The 10798-nt window shown below is 39.3% G+C and overlaps 1 protein-coding gene across 1 annotated transcript in view; it reads right to left on the reverse strand.

Annotated features, from left to right (window-relative positions):
- Positions 1 to 10798, reverse strand: part of LOC106870656 (ankyrin repeat domain-containing protein 40) — a 43766-nt gene that overhangs the window by 27485 nt on the left and 5483 nt on the right. The gene's annotated exons all lie outside the window — the stretch shown is intronic.

The following is a 10798-nucleotide window of genomic DNA, read 5'->3' on the forward strand; positions in this document are numbered from 1 at the left end:
CCCCCACCGATGTTTGATCATATTTTCCTACCTTTCAACGTTCCATCGGAAAAGCTATCACGAATATTTTGAAAGCCCGCCTACACACACACACACACACATACACACAGCCATATATGTAGAAGTACCTCAAGGTAAGGCAAACAGACACCTAAAAAATGTTAAAGTCCCCGTGTAAAACGATTTCTCACGTTAACTCTACTTCATCGTGATTTACGTACCTCTTGCTGACTTGAAATGGTATTCAGTTTACCCATATTGTGGCAATAGTTAGTAATTATTGCTGATGGTGGTGTGGTAGTATTACTAGTTAGTAACTGTAGTAGTAGCAACATATGAAACCGCTTTCCGATTAACCACCTGGATGTGTTAGAGGGTAATATGAAATCGATTTCAGATCACCTGGGATAACTTGAAAGAAGAGCTTTACTCAGCTCTTAAACCAATAATCAAAGACGTTCCAGGTGTAATCTATCCATCTTTGCGCCCGTGTATACATACAAAGCAGTGCTCCAGCATGACCACCGTCTAATGACTGGAACCAAAAAAAGATAAAAGATAGAACTAGAAGTATTCCCCCTTTTGGTACTTTTTGGTTATCTCACCCCCATTAAAAAATAGGGTTATCTCCCCACTAAAAAAAAACAATTAATGTGGCGACAAGAGATTGAATTAAAAGGGTTAGATCCTTTTGATTCAATACTTCAACACATTGTTTGACGTTTGGCCTCCTCGATAGACATGGTATGATTTGTTATAAAAATATTATCAGATTCAGTAAGATGTTTAATTTTTTCAATTTTCATGTTTACTAATTTTTTCTGTTTTCATGTTTATTAATTTTTTCAGTTTTGTATGATTTGTTATAAAAATACTATCAGAGTCAAAACGATGTTTCATCTTTTAACTTTTAATGTTTATCAATTTTTGCATTTTTAAAAAATTTTATTGAGGGTTAAACAGTCTTTTTTAGTTGAAGGAGATAACCAAAAGTACCGATATTTCTCGTAAAACGGGGAAGATAACCTAATTTTTTAATGGGGGTGTGTGATAACCAAAAAGTACCCCTCTTTTTTAAAAGGGTAAGAAGCAATCTGAGGGACTGCCGCTGCTAGTTATGACAGATCAAGCAACTGCTGAGAAGTTCCCTTCATAACTGTAAACACATGGTAGTGGTCACCTTCTGTCACCATTATTAGGTCACTGAGACAGAAATGACTCAATCTGCATATCATAAATTCATGTCTACATAGATTCCACAGCAGTGAGTCTCCTACTACTTCAAGGAATTAACTGTCGTCCAAAGAGCTAAGTGAAAACAGCTGGACATGCCAGTAGCACAAGTTCCAACTCCCACACAATAAAGCATTCAATCTAGGAGACAAGAGACAGATGGAGCCTATAGGTGAGCAGTTTTGCTAGAAGATTCAAGTGCTACATAGTCAAAAATGTTTTAATGACATCACAAACAACTTGCACCAAATTCCTCAAGGATGAGACTCTATTAGTGAGTGATATAGGAAAGTAGGTTTTCAATTGATAAGTCTGTGCAAAAACCATACTGGTGGTCATTAAGGAGGAAAAGAAAAAAATTCCTACAGAAAAAGAGAGATTGAAAAGTTTTGGTGAGGGTAGGGTCTAGATCTAGGGTGCAGTGGTTGAAGGTATTAGAAAACATGTCATTAGGGGCAAAGTTACTTTTGCCTTCAGTTCATGTGTGTATGTATTGACTGTGAACCTGGTAGAGTGAAATGTGATAGTTTTCAAGATTTATCACATCTGTGCAGTGTAGGCTTGGACCCAAAGTGGACACTAAAGGTGAAGTCAATCTAACTAAAACTAAAAACTTCGGCACTATACCATTTCTGTCAATATCGTGTCTTCAAAATAATAATAACAGTAATCCTTTCTACTATAGGCACAAGACCCAGAATTAGTGGGAAGGGGTATAATTGATTACATCGAACCCAGTACTTGACTGCTACTTATTTTTTTGACCTTGGCAGAATTTAAACACAGAAAGTGAAGACGGATGAAATGCCACTAAGCATTTGGCCTGGCATGCTAACAATTCTGCCAGCTCACTGCCCTTCATCATAATAATAATAAGAGCTGTTTCCAACTTTGGCACAAAGTCAGCAATTTTAGGGGGAGGTGCGAGTCAATTACATCAACCTCAGTATTTGACAGGTACTTTATTTTATCAACCCAGGAAGGATGAAAGGCAAAGCTGACTCAGAATGTGAAGTAAAGAAAGCCAGAAGTAATGCCACTCAGTATTATGTCTGATGAGCTAATAATACTACCAGCTTACTACCTAAACTTAAGTATTTCAATTTTTTGCACAGGGCCAGTAATTCTGAGAGGAAGGGTGAGTCAACTACATTGATTCCAGTATTTATCTTATTGACCACAAAAAGATAATAATAATGATTTCAAATTTAGGCCCAAGGCCAGCAATTTTGGGGGAGGAGTTAAGTCAATTACATCGGCCCCAGTGCTTAACTGGTACTCATTTTATTGACCCCCCCCCCCAAAAAAAAGGTGAACAGCAAAGTCAAGCACTGTGGAATTTGAACTAAGAATAAATTAAGTGCCTCTTAGCATTTTTAACCCGGCATGCTAATGATAATGATGGTTATTTATTATCATTACTAGCTGGCCCCATGCCGTCAAAAATGAAGGCTAATTGTAGCACTTTATATATAAATATGGATGGTAAATCAAATTAATACACTTGTCAATGTTATCTAGTGGTTGTCTTTTGAGATGTGACATCGATCATCATTTGTTACTGAAAGAACGCTAGTTCACACATACAAACATTTACATACTTTCCTTGTACATGCACACACATACACTCACACAGAGTTGAAACAATGATTTTTCTTTTCAATGTTGAATGTTCACCATCCCACTTCCATTGCACACACACACACACACACACCTCCCTTTTATATACACACACATATACTCACACAAAGTTGAAATGCTGTTTGATTTTTTTTCCAACCCTTCCTTCCTTGTTCATCTATTACCCCTTCCTTTCTCACTCATTTGTTGTGACAGAGAAAAATACTAGAGTATTATTACAGTAGATTGTGACAGTCTTTATCAGTTCTGTATTAGTGAAAAGCATAGTAGCTTGAGTGAGGAGAGAATGGTAGGAATTTTGGGAAGTTGCTGCATCTGTTGGCAACAAAGATATTTCTCCCTCCATGTAGAAGGTATGAAAAAGGTGTGGAAAAAAAGGTCATGAATAAAAAGTATTGAACTTAAAACATCTGTCAGTGCTGGAGAGAAATGTGGTGGGCATGAGCCATTGAATATGTCATGTCATGATCTGTCTACACTTATTAGTGGTGTGTGTGTATGTGTGCATCCTGGCAATGTTTGTCTGGACGGCATGGAAGGGATAGTGCTAAATACATGTCTGGATATTTGGGTAAAATCATCACTATCCTAGTGCAGTGGTTCCCAACCTGGGGTCCACAAAGGTAGTTTTGGGTGTGTGCAAACTAAATTCAAAATTTCACACACACACACACAGATATATATATATATATATATATATATATATATATATTGCAGTTTTCAGAATGTTTGATTTGGTGAAAACTTCATAATACAACATATGTTGTTTCATAGCTAATTATGGTATTTCGGGGAAGAGCTTGAGGATGCAGACAGTGTTACGGTAACAGATCAAACCAGCTGGACCAAAGAGACATTTATAATTCTGTTAAATCACACCAAAAAAAAAAAAGCTTTAGGTACAAAAATTCATCTAATGGAATTTTTTTTTTTTTTAATGGACGGATCTATTTCATCGACAAACAGTCAGTCTCTTGCTATGTACTATGTCACAAACACAAGCATATATATATATATATATATATATATATATATATATATATATATATATATATATATATATACACAATGGCTTAAAAGCAAACAACACTTACAGACAGAATGAAGTAAAAGCAAACAGCATTTACAGACACAAAAGCACAAACATAAACAATAAGCTACACACACACACACAGAGAAAAAAAAACACATGAGAAAGTACACATACAATAACATATACATATACAACAGCATCTTCACACAATTGTTTATATAGAAGACACTTTATATGGAAAACAGAGGATAAGTGGAAGAAAGTAAGATGATAAGAAGACAAAATAAAATTCACATACATAATGTGGAAAACAATGGGAAGAAGAGAAGGGATTATCGTACAGAGACAGGTAGAAATGTTCTAAAATTTTCATATGAGTATGGAAAAATAATGAAATGAAAATAGCAAAGTGATAGAATCTTGCCTGTTTTTGCAATATGAAGTGAAGATAATAACATCATCAACAGCAGCAGCTACTGGTGGAGGTGGTAACAGTAGAAGCAGTAGTGACAACAGTTATCTCATTGTAACAGCTGTATGTGTATCTGTGTGTGTATTGATATACAAAATGATGCATGTATAGAATCTAACAAAATCTGATGTAGACTGTAGACACATGCATATACGGAAAAATATCTGTATATACACATATATTTTGAAAAAACATACAAACACATACAAACGTGTATATACATAGAAAAACACACATGCATGGTCATGCACACACATATACACAAATGGAAGACAGAGAGAAAAAATCGACAACAGTCCACATGTGATTTTACATTTTGGAATATATACAAATAGATATATATAAGTATATATATATAAATATATATGTATAAATAATACATATAATATATATATATGAATAATATATATAATATATATATATAAATAATATATAAAATATATATATATATATATAATATATATAATACATATATATATAAATAATATATATATATATGAATAATATATATAATATATATATATATATATAAATAATATATATAATACATATATATATAAATAATATATATAATATATATATATAAATAATATATATCATATATATAAATAATATAGATAATATATATATATAAATAATATATATAATATATATAAATATAAATATATATAAATATAAATGATATCATCATCATCATCATCATCATCGTTTAACGTCCGCTTTCCATGCTAGCATGGGTTGGACGATTTGACTGAGGACTGGTGAAACCGGACGGCAACACCAGGCTCCAGTCTAATTTGGCAGAGTTTCTACAGCTGGATGCCCTTCCTAACGCCAACCACTCAGAGAGTGTAGTGGGTGCTTTTACGTGTCACCCGATATAAATATAAATAATATATATAAATATAAATGATATATATTATATATATACATAATATATATAAATATAAATAATATATATATAATATGTATATAAATAATATATATATCATCATCATCATCATCGTTTAACGTCCGCTTTCCATACTAGCATGAGTTGGACGATTTGACTGAGGACTGGTGAACCAGATGGCTACACCAGGCTCCAATCTGATTTGGCAGAGTTTCTACAGCTGGATGCCCTTCCTAACACTAACCACTCAGAGAGTGTAGTGGGTGATTTTACGTGCCACCGGCATGAAGGCCAGTCAGGTGGTACTGGCAACGGCCACACTCAAAATGGTGTATTATACGTGCCACCTGCACAAGAGCCAGTCCAGCGGCACTGGCACGATCTCGCTCGAATGTCTTTACACGTGCCACTGGCACAAGTGCCAGGAAGGCTACACTGGGCACAGGTGCCATCACGATTTCGCTTTCGCTTGCCCCAACAGGTCTTCACAAGCCAAGTTTCATGTCCAATGAAGGAGACAACGTTGGCATAGGTGCCAGTCGTTGAATTTAGTTTGATTTCGATTCCGATTTCACTTGCCTCAACAGGTCATCGCAAGTGGGGTTTTGTGTCCAATGAAGGAAGGTACGCATAAGTGGGCTGGCTAGACCCCTGGTGGAGGCCTTAGATTTAGGTCTCACTTGGCTTGCCGAGTCTTCTCACGCACAGCATATTTCCAAAGGTCTCGGTCAGAAGTCATCGCCACAGTGAGGCCCAAAGTTTGAAGGTCGTGCCTCACCACCTCATCCCAGGTCTTCCTGTGCCTACATCTTCCACAGGTTCCCTCAACTGCTAGGGAGAGGCACTTTTTCACACAGCTATTGTCATCCATTCTCGCCACATGACCATAGCAGTGCAATTGTCTTTCTTGCACACCACAAATGATGCTTCTTAGGTTCAACTTTTCTCTCAAGGTACTTACGCTCTGTCTAGTATGCACACTGACATTACACATCCATCGGAGAATACTGGCTTCATTCCTTACGAGCCTACGCATGTCTTCAACATATGTCTGTAAATTTGGCGGACCTGACCTCTTCATCACCTTTACGTGCAACTCAACTTGGCGAGAAATAAAGGAAAACTTATTCAAGGTCCAGGCGGCATGCGACAGGCACGACTTAGTGGTCAGAGTTTTCCACGGAAAACTGCAGAAATTCATGTGGCTATTGAAACATGGCAATGTCTACGGAAAACTTAACGCGTGGATGTACACTGTAGAATGGTAAAAGTGGGGTCTTCCACACGCCCATATACTGATATGGTACCAAGAAAGAATCATACCTGCAGACATCGATCAGATTATATGTACAGAGCTGCCTGACCCTAATGTCGACTTGCAGCTATTCAAAATCGTGCATATGATACACGGGCCCTGTGGTACCTTGAATCCTAATTCTCCATGTATGGAAACAATAGATGTTCAAAGCACTATCCCAGGGCTTTCAACTCGGCTACATGTACTGGTATTGATGGGTACCCAATTTACCGACGACGTGTCCCTGACTTTGGAGCAATTGCAATGAAAAAAAGGATAAAGGGCAAAGACATTGACATCAACAACAGTATGGTTGTTCCATACAGCCCTTTCTTCATTAAAACTTTCAATGCCCACATCAACGTTGAATCTTGCACCTCGATTAAAGGCATCAAGTACGTATGCAAATATGTAAACAAGGGTAGCGACATGGCTGTTTTGGGTGTGCAGGATGAAGAGACGGCGAACAATGAAATCCTTCAATATGTCATGGGCAGGTATATTTCGTGCAATATGGCGGCATGGTTTTGATATTCACCAGTCCTCTCCAGCTGTATTTGGTCTACATGTACACTTAGAAAATGGGCAACGTGTTTACTTCACTGAGAACACCACCACAAATGTACTCAAACAGCCACCGGAAACAACACTTACACGCTTTTTTAAGTTGTGTACTTCTGATTCCTTTGCGCAAACTCTACTTTATGCTGATGTACCGTCCTACTTCACTTGGACTAACAAAAAATGGCAAAGGTGGCGGCAGGGAATGCGAATCGACAATGAGGTCGGTGAGGCAATCTACAAAGGAAATATGATCAATCATGTCCACATTGTACACCCAAAGGATCAGGAGTGCTTTTTTTTGCGGATGCTTCTGTTTCATGTGAAAGGCCCTAAATCATTTGCTGACGTCAGGTCATTCGAAGGACAAATGTGTTGCACTTACAGGGAAGCTTCCTTACGACGGTGACTACTCGAGGATGACGGTCTCTGGAACACGGCATTGGAAGAGGCCGCCGAATGCAGGACACCAGAAGCAATGCGCTGAATATTTTGTCTCATCTTGCTATTCAGGAATGTGTCTGACCCTCTTCATTTGTGGAAGACATTTAAAGATAGTTTGTCCAAAGACTATCTCCGACGACTTCAAACCGAAGATCCAATGGCTGCATTCGACTTCAATGACGTCATCTACAACAAAGCCCTCCTCGATTGGCATTTCAGATTTCGGTTTGCCGATTCCGCGGGACATTCCAAATGCTTTAACTGCTGAGTATATGCGAGAGTTGAGCTACAACACACAAGAAATGGTGGCAAAGGTTGTTCAGGATCCGCCTAGACTTTTGGAAGAACAGAAAATTGCATACAACAGGATCCTCTCCAGTGTAAATTCCAACGAAGGACGACTTTATTCTTGGATGCTCCCGACAGAACCAGAAAAACTTTTCTCATGAACCTCCTGCTCACCAAAATTCGCCAGGAAAATCGGATTGCCATAGTGGTTGCATCCAGTGGCATTGCCGCAACTCTACTGCATGGCGGTCGTACGGCACACTCAGCCTTCTATTTACCACTAGACTTGACCAAACAGGAAAATCCAACTTACAATGTTAGTCGTGGCTCAGCCATGGGAAATCTTCTCAATGAGTGCAGCCTTATCATTTGGGATGAGGCAACCATGAGTCATAAGGCGGTTTTGAGGCGCTCGATCGGTCTCTTCAGGACCTGAGACGCAATATGAGAGTGATGGGTGGAGTGACTGTTCTGCTTGCTGGTGACTTCCGACAAACTCTACCTGTCATTCCACGGGAGACAAGAGCCGACGAGGTAAATGCTTCCATAAAATCATCCAACTTATGGCAGCACATGGAGAAACTTCACCTTACTACAAACATGAGAGTTCACATGCATGGCGACGAAAACGCAGCCACATTCTCAGCGTAGCTTCTCAATGTTGGTAATGGAACTGCAGCTGGTGATGCTGATGGTTTCATCCATTTACCATTTGGTAGCTTTGTGCCTAGCGTCGATGATTTGATTTCTTCCGTTTTTCCTGGCATTGCAAACCAAAGCCTTGTCACAACTTGCCTACAAGGAAGAGCAATTTTGGCGCCTCACAATAAAACTGTCGACGCTATCAATAATAAACTTCTCGATCTGCTTCCTGGAGAAAAACTCTCCTTCAAGTCCATTGACATGCATTAAAACCCGGATGATACAACTGTTTTCACAACAGAATTCCTAAATTCCCAAACACCTGCAGGACTTTCGCCTCACAAACTTCATCTTAAGGTTGGCGCGCCCATCATGCTGCTGCGGAATTTGGATGCTCCAATAATGTGTAACAGCACGCGCATGATAATTAAAAAATTATACTATCGAGTTCTACAGGCAACCATCTTCAATGAACCGGACGCTGGTCAAGATGTTCTCATAACTCCAATGTCCCTCACTCCCTCCGATACGATCTACAAGTTTAAGCGGCTTCAATTTCCTATTAAACTCTCCTTTGCAATGACAATAAATAAGGCACAGGGTCAATCATTGCAAATGGTTGGTTTAAATCTTACAGAGCAAGTGTTCTCCCACGGTCAACTTTACGTTGGATGCTCCCGTGTTGGTAGGCCACAAAGTCTATATATTTGTGCATCAGGAGGGAAAACGAGAAACGTTGCCTACAAAGAAGCGCTCCAGTGAAAAAACAGCATTTCTTCACATCTTCCAAATCACCCCAGTCATCTGCCGCCTCAAAAGCTTTGTACTTGCCGTGCCAGCCAATGTAAGACAATGACACACAACTTCACTCACTCACTCTATCTCTCTTTCTTACCCTCTTTCTCTCTCACATACACACACACAAATGTACATCCATTTCATATATCCTTCAATTTCTGCTCTCTGCAAATAAAATTTTTATGGATAAAACTGCTTACAAAAACTGCAATTAATGTATAATTTCTTTCTATGTTCATAATTAAATAAATCTTTTAATGATTAGATAGTCGTCCAATAGAATAGCTCTCACAAACAGACTATGTACAAATTCTTTCTTCACAACTCCTGAAGTCATTTTCTGACAGGAGGGGGTGAAATCTTCATACAGCTGGAGGCTCCAATCGAAACGGGACATGAAATGATCAGGTTGCGAAACACTGTTATAGATTATGCCTAACCGAAAACAATCACAGCCACATCATCCAAACAGACCGGGTGAAACCAGGTTTAGCTGCTAGTATAATATATATATATCTGGGCACGGGAGTGACTGTGTGGTAAGTAGCTTGCTTACCAACCACATGGTTCCGGGCTCAGTCCCACTGCATGGCACCTTGGGCAAGTGTCTTCTACTATAGCCTTGAGCTGACCAAAGCCTTGTGAGTGGATTTGGTAGACGGTAACTGAAAGAAGCCCGTCGTATATATATGTATATATATATATGAGTGTGTGTGTCTGTGTTAGTTCCCCCAACAATGCAATGACTAGTGACTGAGACCTTTGGAAATATGCTGTGCGTGAGAAGACCCGGCAAGACAAGTGAGACTATAACCCGTGGCCTTTACCAGGGGTGTAGCCAACCCACTTATGCGTACCTTTCCTTCTTTGGACACAAAACCCTGCTTGTAAAGACCTGTTAAGGCAAGTGAAATCAAAATCGAAATTGAACCAAATTCGATGACTGGCACCCATGCCAACTTTCCTTCATTGGACACTAAACTTAGTTTGCGAAGATCTGTTGGGGCAAGTGAGATTGAAACTGAACAAAATTCGATGACTGGCACCCATGCCAGTGGAGCACTAACAGCACCATCTGAGCGGGATCACTGCCAGAGCAGCAGTCTCGCTCCCGTGCTGGTGGCACATAAAAAGCACCATTTGATCACAATCGTTTCCAGCTTCGCCTTACTGGTACTTGTGCCGGTGGCATGTGAACAAAACATTAGACTGACTCCTGTGCAGGTGGCACGTAAACAACACCATTTGAGCGTGGCCGTTACCAGTACCGCCGGACTGGCCTTGTGCCGGTGGCACATAAAAGCACCCACTACACTCTCGGAGTGGTTGGCGTTAGGAAGGGCATCCAGCTGTAGAAACTCTGCCAAATTAGACTGGAGCCTGGTGTTACCATCCGGTTTCACCAGTCCTCAGTCAAATCGTCCAACCCATGCTAGCATGGAAAGCGGACGTTAAACGATGATGATGATGATGATGATATATATATATATATATATA

Source organism: Octopus bimaculoides, chromosome 7 (assembly GCF_001194135.2).
Source record: "Octopus bimaculoides isolate UCB-OBI-ISO-001 chromosome 7, ASM119413v2, whole genome shotgun sequence".
Lineage (NCBI taxonomy): Eukaryota > Metazoa > Mollusca > Cephalopoda > Octopoda > Octopodidae > Octopus > Octopus bimaculoides.